General features: G+C 37.4%; 1 protein-coding gene across 4 annotated transcripts in view; it reads left to right on the forward strand.

Moving 5' to 3' along the window:
* LOC125134260 (protein argonaute-3) overlaps positions 1-12,020 on the forward strand; it is a 141,701-nt gene that overhangs the window by 25,579 nt on the left and 104,102 nt on the right. For 2 of the 4 annotated variants that reach the window (XM_047793329.1, XM_047793331.1), the window contains exon 2: positions 9,021-9,116. The exons of the other annotated variants lie outside the window; for them this stretch is intronic. The gene's annotated coding sequence lies outside the window, so the exon portion shown is untranslated. The remainder of the gene's footprint in view (positions 1-9,020; positions 9,117-12,020) is intronic. 4 annotated transcript variants of the gene reach the window in all.

Here is a 12,020-nt window from a genome sequence, read left to right on the forward strand (position 1 = left end):
AAATTATACTTCGGAGGTGTGATGATGGGAAAAATCTACAAACAGCCTAGAAATTTTTCTGTTATAAAATAAACTCATATTTTCTATGATAATAGAAAAGGTCCAAATCATTTTTAGGAAAGGTCCAGGTCTTGAAATCAGATGGAGCATTTTTTTTCCTTTGCTGTTATTTATTTGTGCTTTCTTTTTTCTCCTCACCTTATTTACTCCTTTTCTAATGTTCCCTTTTAGGTGGCAGTGGTGGTAGCAGTGATGGGTAGAGATGGTGGTGTCATAGTTTCATGCCTCCTGTTCTTCTCATCCTCAGTTCCTGTTCCTTACTCTTCCATAGGAACAAAGACATATGATATGTAAAGATTTATCATTCTGCTTTCAATATGTTTCTCTCACTTCCCCCAAATATTGTAGATATGAATATGATTTAGTAATACAAGCAGTATAAAAGGAACTTATGACATGGCATACACCATGAAGGAGATTTTTTCTTTAAAGAAAAAATACTTATGGACAAATAGAAAACAGTGATGTTCAGCTTAGCATTTTGGTTTGTGCTGTTAAATACTTCAGCCTTTTTCTTTTTTTTCCCAAGTAAAAGCATTTTTATTTTAATTTGATTTGATTTGATTTAGTTTAATTTTATTTTATTTTTATAGCTGCACGTGCAGCATATGGAAGATCCTAGCCTGGAGGTTGAATAAGCGCTGCAGATGAGGCCTATGCCACAGCCATAGCAACACCAGATCCTTAACCCAGTGAGCAAGGCCAGGAATTGAACCCGCATCTTTACAGAGCCTATGTCAGGTTCTTAACCCACTGAACCGCAATGGGAACTCTGGGAAAGCAACTTTAAAGGATTTGAGGAGTTTCCATTGAGGCTCAGAGGAAACAAATCTGATTAGTATCCATGAGGACAATGGGTTCCATCACTGGCCTCGCTCTGCGGGCCAGGGACCCAGCATTGCCATGAGCTGTAGTGTAGGCCACAGATGTGGCTTGGATCCTACATTGCTGTGTAGGCTGGCAGCTGTAGCTCTGATCTGATTGGACCCCTAACCTGGGAATTGCCATGTGCAAAAAGGACTTGAAGTGCCGGGGAGCATAAATAGGTGGGAGAACAGAGCCACATATATGTAGTAGTGAGAGAAGTCATCCAATGTGTGTTTTCCCTCAACACCAAGAAATTCTCCAGTCCTCAGCGGACACTGACTGAGGGTCCTATAAATTTTTTTTTTGTCTTTTTGTCTTTTTCAGGGCTGCACCCGCAGCATATGGAGGTTCCCAGGCTAGGGGTCTAATCGGAGCTGTTGCTGCCAGCCTACACCACAGCCACAGCAACGCCAGATCTGAGCTGCATCTGCGACCCACACCACAGCTCATGACTTCAGCCTTTTTCTTAATCAATAAGTATTATTATTAAGAGCCTTAATTTAAGATATAGATTTTTGTTACTGTCAAGAAATTTGTAATTTAGTAGAAGAAATAAGACACATAGGAAACATGAAATGTATATGTATAATTGAATCACTTTGCTGTATTCCCGAAAGTAACACAACATTGTAAAGCAACTATATTCTAATAAAAGAAAAGAAATACAAAGTGAATAAGTACTGAGAGAGTTTGTAATAGCATGTAAAAAACCCTCATATGACTGTTAGGATTAACATGTAATGTGAATTTCTTTCTGAAGTCAGGAAGCCAGTTGTTGAGTATTACAAGTAGAGGAATCTTAAGAGATCAACTGATCTGATGCCTTATCAATGGTAGAAATCCAGAAAGGGCTTACTCAAGAATATACATTTCTAATAGCAAAGGTAAGACTAGAATTCCAGAATCCTGGCTTGATAGTCATGAAATACTGTAAAGCAAGAAGGAAAGGAATTGAGTTAATCTAAACAGTTGGTAGAATTGCAGATAGCTATATAGTAAAGAGAACACTCTTTTTTTGTTTTGGGGCTTTTTTTTTTTTTTTTTTTTTTTTAAGATAAGGCCACAACAGTAACAGAGGTACAACAATTGAGAAGAAACAGATGCAGTAAGCCAGGCTTAAGGAAGAGGTACTATAGTAAGGTACTATCTATTGAGTAGATGACTTCTTAACCTTCCTGTAGCCTCCACTTTTTTCCTGAGCTTCGGACTGACACCTGAATATCCCTAAAGTGCTTCAAGCACAAGTCAGAAACAATTACTGTTTCAATCGCCTTCCGCACACTCTGCTCATGCTACTGCATTCTTTTTCTATACCTAAACTTCCAAACTAGACCTTCCTTTTCTTCCTATTGTTTATCAAGTCCTATTGCTTTTGTTTCAGAATTTTTTCCCTAATCTGGTCCCTCTCTGTCCATACGGCTACACCTTGGTTTCAGAACCTTTGTTATCTAGACTATTATAATGATCTTCTAATGGGTCTCTGCTAACATCCCTTTTTCTCCCATTCACATTAAGTATCCCTACTTCTGGCATAATTAAAACTTTTAGGTAAGAAATCTGATTATATCACTCCTCTACTTTAAAATGTAGTCAGTTCCCTATGTCTATAGAATAACATCCCAAATTTAGTATAGCATATCCTTCTTAGTTTGGCTCTACCCTGTATCTTTTTTCATATTCTTCAACTCTTACCTGGAATGCCTTCTCTGCCCTAGTCTGTCTGGCGCATTTCTGTCATTTTTCAAAACAAACCTTTTGAGCTCCATTGTCATATGGTAGTTAATTCTACTACGGCCTTGTAGTACTTGGTTGATGTATACTTTTGCTATAGTCTTTTTAATGCATTTTGGTTATCTTTTTTATTATTATTATTATTTTTTTGGTCTTTTTTTGCTGTTTCTTTGGGCTGCTCCCACGGCATATGGAGGTTCCCAGGCTAGGGGTTGGATCGGAGCTGTAGCCACTGGCCTACGCCAGAGCCACAGCAACGCGGGATCCGAGCCACGTCTGCAACCTACACCACAGCTCACGGCAACGCCGGATCGTTAACCCACTGAGCAAGGGCAGGGACCGAACCCGCAACCTCATGGTTCCTAGTCGGATTCGTTAACCACTGCGCCACAACGGGAACTCCATCTTTTGATACTCTCTTCTGTCAATATAACCTCTTCATGAAAACTAATGTTCTTTATCATCATTTTTGTAGCCCTGATCTTAGCTCAATGATTGGCATATAACTACTACTCTGTAAAACGAATGAAATGCTTGTAAAAGTAAAATGGGATGTATATGATGATGGAGGACAGGAAAGAGAACTGGACATTGTAGAGGGCTTTGTATAACTAAATATGGATTTTCCAGTGCCCTATCCTTTGCTACTGGAATCTGTAGGCTAGTCTTTGTCTTAATCTGCTTTTCTTTTGTCTGTCTTTGTGCTTACAGGGACCAGCTGTCTCATGCTACACTCTAAAATTCTCTTTTTCTTGTTTCTCAAAACTGGAATGTTAATGTGTAAATTTGAATGAAGGATAATCCTGACCTCTCTGGTAGATGTTTACATTTTTAAAAAGCATTTATTAATAATCTAAGGAAAACTCTTAACTGATAGATAGAAAGTCTAAAGGCAGGTATTTCTTAGCTGAATCCCTTATTGTCGCCTCTCCACTTTGCTCTGCCTGAAGGAATTCCCTCTAGCTTTAGCAGGGTATAGTGGAGAATTATTATCCATTAATTTTGAATAGGAGAATTAAATGATGAAAATGTTAGGAAAACCGAATCACTTAGAAATGGGTTAGAATTGAGGGAATGGCCAGAGATGGAGGCCTAGGAAGGACTTAGATGGATGTGAGTTGAGGTTTCTTTAGTATTTCAGATGAGTTATGAGGTACTGGAACAGTGGCAATAATGTTGGGTAAAAAAGAACAAAGTTGCCTATTAGATTTGTTCCTTCTCCTACCTTTTTTTGGTAATAGGTAAAGGAATAATCATGTATTATATGTGTGTATGTGAAGTGTACCATAGTGTTTCACATGTCAATGCTCAACATGTTGGTTAAATTTGGGAGGAAAATGTATATAATAGTGTGGTACATTCTAATTTATGATCCTGTTGATGTCCCTAATTATGTTTCATCTTGATGTTGTTTTGTCTTACATTATTTGTCAGTAGGAGTGAAGGATCTGTAATTTAGACATTTCCAAATAGAATTTTTTTATCATGTTCCTTTTATTTGAGTTTTGACAGGAGCTACAGGACGTCTTTGGGACTCTAAAATTGACATTGATTAACTTTATACTTAATAATATTGATTTAATTTTTTGCAAACATTCGCAAAACTTATTCCCTCTATTTTCTTCAAGAGGCACTTCACTTTTTGCAATAGTCAGTTAAAATTGTTAGTGCACTTCTGAAATTAGTTCAGTTCTTACTTACACTTCAACAACTGGAATTCTGGAAGTTAGAAGAAACTAAATAGAAGTTTCCAGTTCCTTCCCACTATTAACTAAATAGTTCTGGGCCAGAATGCAACAGTATTTAAATCAACGCATATGAGGTTTCTCTTGTCCATATGCCACATGTTCAAATATTTGGCAGTGTGGATTAATCATAATAGTAGAATGATGTATTGCATGCAGTCAAACAAGTTTCCACTTTAGAAGAGTTTTCTTGGACTAACTATCCAAGAAATGCTTATAAGTGATTTTATGAGTCATTTTATACTTCAGACTTTCTATCTGTTGCTTTTTTTCTTTTTCTCACTTTTTTGGATAGTGTGTATATATGTGTTTCTTTTTTTTTTCCAATTTAAAGATTCGATTGAAAAATCACCATTAGTTAAAAGAGCATGTTTATTAAGCAGATGTCAAATGCTTCTATTTTTTTTGCAAGTGAATGGTCTTAATAACTAAAGATTAATTTTTTTACAAATACTATGACTTAAATGAGGTCCAGGTATACAGTGCAGGGAACTTTATCCAATCTCTTGGGATAGACCATAGTGGAAGATAATATAAGAAAAGGAATATATATATATATATATATATATATATATATATATATATATATGGGTCACTTTGCTGTACAGCAGAAATTGACACAGCATTATAAATCAACTAATTTAAAAAAAAGAAATGTCATGACTTAGGGTATAAATTCTGTAACTTGCTAATTTGTCCAACTATTAAAAATATACAAGGATACACCTTGAGTAGACTGTTAGGTACTTATTCAAAACGGTTAAATAGTGAAATAGGTGGAGAAAATTGTATATACAGCATGATTATAAATACAAGACCTGCTTGAATAAAGATCTGAAAAAATCTTAAAATAGTTGATAAAAGATTATAATTGAATTTTTGGTTTAATTTTTTTTATAAATTAAACATTATAGTCATTGTACTATTATGATTAGTTACTATTCTGAGTAATAACATAGTGCTCAATATTTGCATATTGCTTTTGCTGTACAGCAGAAATTGACAGAACAATGTAAATCAACAATAATAGAAAAAGTAAAAACAATTTTCAAAAAATAAAAATATTTGCATATTGCATATGGATGTAATGTAATTCTGATGATTGACTTTTAGAAGGAAGAAATAAAATGATTTTGGCTTTTTTTTTGGTCTTTTTAGGGCCACACTGGCTGGATGTGGAGGTCCCCAGGCTAGGGATGTAATCGGAGCTGTAGCTGCCCGCCTGCGCCACAGGCACAGCAATGTCAGATCCAAGCCGCGTCTGCGATCTACATCACAGCTCACAGCAACGCCAGATCCTTAATCCACTGAGCGAGGCCAGGGATCAATCAAACCTGCAACCTCATGGTTCCTAGTGGGATTCGTTAACCACTGAGCCATGAGGGGAACTCCTGATTTTGGCTTTTAAATAGAAATCTCAGATTAGAATGTTTGTTCAAACTCTCTTTTGTTATTAGGGATATTATTGGCATAATGTTATAACAGGATAGTATGTCATGAGAGGGACATTCTTTTTTTTTTTTGTCTTTTTGTCTTTTTGCCTTTTCTTGGGCTGCTCCTGCAGCATATGGAGATTCCAAGGCTAGGGGTCTAATCAGAGCTGTTGCTGCCAGCCTACGCCAGAGCCACAGCAATGCAGGATCCAAACCGTGTCTGCGACCCACACCACAGCTCACGGCAACGCTGGATCCTTAACCCACTGAGCAAGGCCAGGGATCAAACCCGCAACCTCATGGTTCCTAGTCGGATTCGTTAACCACTGCGCCATGACGGGAATTCCTCCAAGGGACATTCTTTTTTTAAACCACAACTTTATTGATATAAAATTCACGTTCTACATAGTTAGCCATTACAAGTGCACACTTCAGTGGTATTTAGTATGTTCACAGAGATAGTATACAACTGACACTACAACCTAATTTTATAACATTTCATCCTCCCCAAAAGAAATTCCATACTCTTTAGCAGTCACTCCCATTGCCTCTCTCCCTGTAGCCCCTGCCCAACACTAATCTACTTTCTATCTCTGTAGATTTGCGTTTTCTGGACATGTCAGTATAAATGTAATTATACAATATGTGGCCTTTTGTGTGAATGACCTCTTTCATTTCACATAGTATTTTCACATAATATTATAACATGTATCAGTCCTTCATTCGTTTTTATTACTTAATAGTATTCCATTGTATGGATATTTTGTGTATCATTTTATCAGTTGATGGCAAGTAAACTGTTTGCAGTTTTTGGCCCTTAAGAATTATGTTGAGGGAGTTCCCGTCATGACTCGGTGATTAGTGAACCCAACTAGCATCCATGAGGACTCGGGTTTGATCCCTGGCCCCTCTCAGTGGGTTAAGGATCCGGTGTTGCTGTGAGCTGCGGTGTAGGTCACAGACGCGGCTTCTATTCCATGTGGCTGTGGCTAGGCCGGCGGCTGTAGCTCCGATTTGGGCCCTAGCCTGAGAACCTCCATATGCTGCGGGTGTGGCCCTAGAAAAAAGACGAAAAAAAAATTATGTTGCTGTGAACATTCATGTACAGAATTTTATGGAGGACATGTGTTTTTATTTCTCTTGAGTGTATTCACAAGGGTGGAATCATCTAGTAACTATATTTAACCTTTTGAGGAACTGCCAGGTGGCTATATCATTTTATATTCCCATTAGTAGTGTGTAGTGATTTAAATTTCTCTACATCCTCATTAATATTTGCTATCGTTTTTATTATAGCCATCCTAGTGAGTGTTAAGTAGTATCTCATTGTTATTATTTTGATTTGCATTTCCCTGATGAGTGATGATGTTGCTTATCTTTTTGTGTATTTATTGCTATTTGTATATTTTTGGAGAAATGTCAGGTCCATTGCTCATTTTTAAGTTGGGTTGTTTGCCTTTTTGTTAGTGAGTTTAGGAATTCTTTATACCTTCTAATTAAAGTCCCTTTTCAGATAAGATGATTTGTAAAAAGTTTCTTCCCTTCTGCACATCAACTTTTTAGTTCCTTTTTAAAATTCTTTTCCTTTTTTTTAAATTGAAGTATAATTGACTTACAATACTAAATTAGTTTCAGGCATATAACAAAATTATTCAATATTTAATAGATTATATTCCATATAAAGTTATTATAAAATATTGGCGATACTCCCTTTGCTGCCTTTTCACTTTCTGGATAGTATCCTTTGAAGCACAAACATTTTTAATTTTGATGAAGTGCAGTTATTTTTTTCTTTTTCAGCTGCTTTTTCTTTTTGGTGTCTTATTGGTAGAGGGGCATACTTCGGATTAAAATGATTTAGAGAACATACCCCCAAAAACACTGCCAGTGAAAATCAAATGGTACACTTTTGAGAGTTTAGCTGTCTTGGGGAAACTATAACATACTAAATTTGTCAGTTAAAAGCAAGTTTTACTTTTTTTTTTAGTTGTTAATCACTTAGAAAGTAAGAAAGCTAATAGATGGTAATTTTTTCAAATCTCAAAATTCTTTTAAAGTAGCATCTCAGTAAATTACTCAGTAGATATTAACATTTTGACTAATATTCCTACAATATATTTGAAATTCAAAGATACTTTTCAGGAGTTCTCATGGTGGCTCAGCTGTAATGAACCCAACTAGTATCCATGGGATGTGGATTTGATCCCTGGCCCTGTTCAGTGGGTTGAGGATCCAGTGTCACCATGAGATGCAGCTTGGATCTGGTGTTGCTGTGGCTTGGCGCAGGCTGGCAGCTGCAGCTCCAATTCCACCCCTAGCCTGGAACTTCCATATGCTGAGGGTGTGGCCCTAAAAAGAAAAAAAAATTAAAACAGTATTTTGCAGATACTCTTATAAATAAAAGGGTGTATAAACATCATTAACTAGTAGGTAGGATTTACTCCTAACATCTATCCATTTATGTAGATTTAAATAATAAGAACAGCTGTATAATATTCCATTGTAGGATGTACTTTTACCTTTTTTTTTTTGTCTTTTTGCCATTTTCTTGGGCTACTCCCACGGCATATGGAGGTTCCCAGGCTAGGGGTCAAATCGGAGCTGTAGCTGCCGGCCTACACCACAGCCACAACAACGTGGGATCCGAGCCGTGTCTTCAACCTACACCGCAGCTCACAGCAATGCCGGATCCTTAACCCACTGAGCAAGGCCAGGGATCGAACCCACAACCTCATTGTTCCTAGTCGGATTCGTTAGCCACTGAGCCATGACGGGAATTCCAGGATGTGCCTTTACTTTTTTACTTGTAGTTTGCTCCATTTTTTCCCTTAAACTGAATTAAATTAATTGAAAGCAGTTACCTGAATTTACCATATTATAGTACCGCGATAGTATGCTTGCTGTCAGTACTAGATTTAAAGATATATGGATTCTGACTGGAACTACAATTCTAAGTCCTACAGTAACTTTTAAGACTTAAAGATCATTTTTTTAAATCTTCCATATATTTTCATTAATTTATTGTGCCCCTGTTTTGTGTCAGGCACTATGCTAAGTTCTTTAGATAATAAGATGATTAAGATAATGATGCCGGCTAAGGATTTCATAGTCTGCATAGAGTGACAGGTTCTCTGAGATGTATATGTTCTGTGATGACAGAGTAATGATTCCTGCTTTTGGTTAGGGAGGAAGATGGGGTACATGACATGGTACCTGAACTGAATAGTTGCCCAGTGGACCAGAGGAAAGAATAATCCATATAGAGAGAACATGAGCAAAGGTAGGCGTGTTTATGTAACAGAAATGGGCCTATATAAATAGAGTGGCTAGAGTCTGAAAAGTTGGCCAAGGGGTAGGTTATGAAGGATGTTAAATACATGTTAAGGCTTGTGAATTCAGAAACAGTCAAGAGTAATTGGAGTCTTTTGAGCCAATGAGGAATATCTATATTTAAAGGCATTTCTAATGACAATGTAGAGAACAAATTAGAGAAGAAAAAGCCCAGAGTCCTGGAGAATGTCTGGAAGGCTATTGTAGTAGTCTTTTGACTTTTTTGATCATGCATCCCTATTAGATAAAATATATTTGCCTGTTCATTAAATAATAAATAGATAAATGTAAATGCACATACATTTCTTAAATTTATGGACACATACTACTACTCTAACATATTGGATAACTATAGAAAAATTAAAGGTGGGAAACCTTCGAAATAAACAGTTAAAGAATACACATAGTAATTTGAAATATTCTGATTAATGTACCAAGAACCTGATTGAATATGTGCCATACACTTGAACTGAAGTAAGTTTCAGTATTCTGAAAATGAATGAATAAGTGAGAGTTCCACCATTAATTCTTACATGTTTTAGAACTCCTGTTATTCTCTTAGGATTCCTGGTGTACCTACGTGTTACACCTGGCCATCTGATGTGAATAAGTGAGGGTACCAGTGTCAGTCCCTATTCTTGAATATTAGTATATCTTAATTTGTGATTGCTGGATGAAAATTAAATATGGATATTTCTAACCTTTTTCTCATACTCTAGCATACCACCTAGCACCTCAGATACCTGTTTTCTTTAATTGGCAGTATAGTTGATTTATAGTATTATATTAGTTTCAGGTGTATAGTATTGTGATTCAGTATTTTTGCAGATTATAATCCATTATGAGTTATTATAAAATAATGGCTATAATTCCCTAAACTATGTACTATATCCTTGTTGCTTATCTGTTAATCCCATAGCCCTACTCTATCCTACCCTCCCTTCTCTGTCCCCTTTGGTAACCCAAATTTGTTTTCTCTCTCTGCCAGTCTGTTTCTATTTTGCATATGCATTCATTTGAATTATTTTTAAGATTTCACATATAAATGATATCATACAGTATTTGATTTGTTTCACAAAGCATAGCATTCTCTAGATCCCTCCATGTTGTTGCAAATGGCAGAATTTCATTCTTTTTAATGGCTGAATAATATTCATGTGTATGTGTGTGTATACATACACACACTACGTTTTTATCTCTTCATCTGTTGATGGGCACTTGGGTTGCTTTTGTATCTTGGCTATTGTAAATAGTGTTGCTATGAATATTGGGGTGTGTTACCTTTTCGAATTAGTGTCTGTTACTTTTTTTAGATTAGATGTAGTGTGTTCTAAGACTTAACTAACAGCTGTGGCAGTGGCAGTGGCAATGGAGGCGGGGCATTTAGATAAAAGATTTAGTGGAAAGGAGTTCCCGTTGTAGCACAGCGGAAACAAATCTGACTAGGAACCATGAGGTTGCGGGTTCGATCCCTGGCCTCGCTCAGTGGGTTAAGGATCCAGCTTTGCTGTGAGCTGTGGTATAGGTCACAGACGGGGCTCGGATCTCGCATTGCTGTGGCTCTGGTGTAGGCTGGCAGCTATACTCCAATTAGACCCCTAGCCTGGCGACCTCCATATGCTGTGGGTGTGGCCCTAAAAAAGATTAGTGGAAGAATGAACAATTCTTTCCACAAATGAACACACTTGTAGGGAAGGGAAGAGATAAGAATGGCTTCATAGTCCCTTGCTTGTGCAATGTTGTTGGCTTTAACAGAGATACAGATGGTGAACCAAGTGTTTTTTTGTTTTTTTTTTTCTTTTCTTTTTAGGGCTGCACCCACAGCATATGGAATTTCCCAGGCTAGGGGTTGAATCAGATTTACAGCTTCCAGCCTACGCCACAAGCCATAGCAACTGGGGATCTGAGCCGCATCTGCGACCTACACCACAGCTCATGGCAACACCAGATCTCCGACCCACTGAGGAAAGCCAGGGCTTGAACCCACATCCTCATGGATACTAGTTGGATTCGTTTCTGCTGCGCCACAATGGGGACTCCCCAAGTTTTTTAATTTTAATTTTTTTTTGGCCATATGGAAGTTGAATTATGTAAGAAACATCAAAATGGAGAAATTCAAGAGATTTTTGGAAATATGTGCCTAGAGCTCAGGAAATAAGATAGAGATTGAGATTTGAGATATGTCAGTATGTAGGTTATAGTTAAAAGCTCAGGAGAGTGTGTAAGTCAAGATGAAAAAACTGAGAGTAGATCTCTGGGGATGCTGTTATTTCAGGTTTGCCAGTAAAGACACCTAGAGATGCAAAGGTAGGAGAACCAGGACAAAGTATAAGCTGTTTCAGAAAAAGTAAGGCAAGGATTGTAGTTTTCAAGGATTGATCACAGTGGCAAATGCTAAAAGAAGCCAGGCATGCAGAGACTGAAAAGAAATCATGCCTATTTAAGAAGTCAGTGGTGGCCTGGGGAGAAGTGTCCTAGAGGGAAATTGTTAGCATAAGCCACATTGAGTTAAAAATCTCTCTCTCAGAGTTCCCTGCTAGCTCATTGCATTAAGGATCAGTGTTGTCACTACTGTGGCCTGGATTCAGTCCCTGGTCCTGGAACTTCTATATGCTGTGAGTGCAGCCGGGGGGGGGGAAGCCAACTTTTTCTCAATCTAAAGTAACCTATCAATTTTTGTACATACTAGAAATATTTACTCTAGGAGTTCCCATTGTGGCTCAGCAGTAAGAAACCCCAGTAGTATCCATGAGGATGGGTTTGATTCCTGGCTTCACTTAGTGGGTTAAGCATCCAGCATTGCCATGAGCTGTGATGTAGGTTGCATACTTGGCTTGAATCTTGCATTGCTGTG

The sequence above is a fragment of the Phacochoerus africanus genome, chromosome 8 (genome assembly GCF_016906955.1).
Source record: "Phacochoerus africanus isolate WHEZ1 chromosome 8, ROS_Pafr_v1, whole genome shotgun sequence".
NCBI classification, from domain to species: domain Eukaryota; kingdom Metazoa; phylum Chordata; class Mammalia; order Artiodactyla; family Suidae; genus Phacochoerus; species Phacochoerus africanus.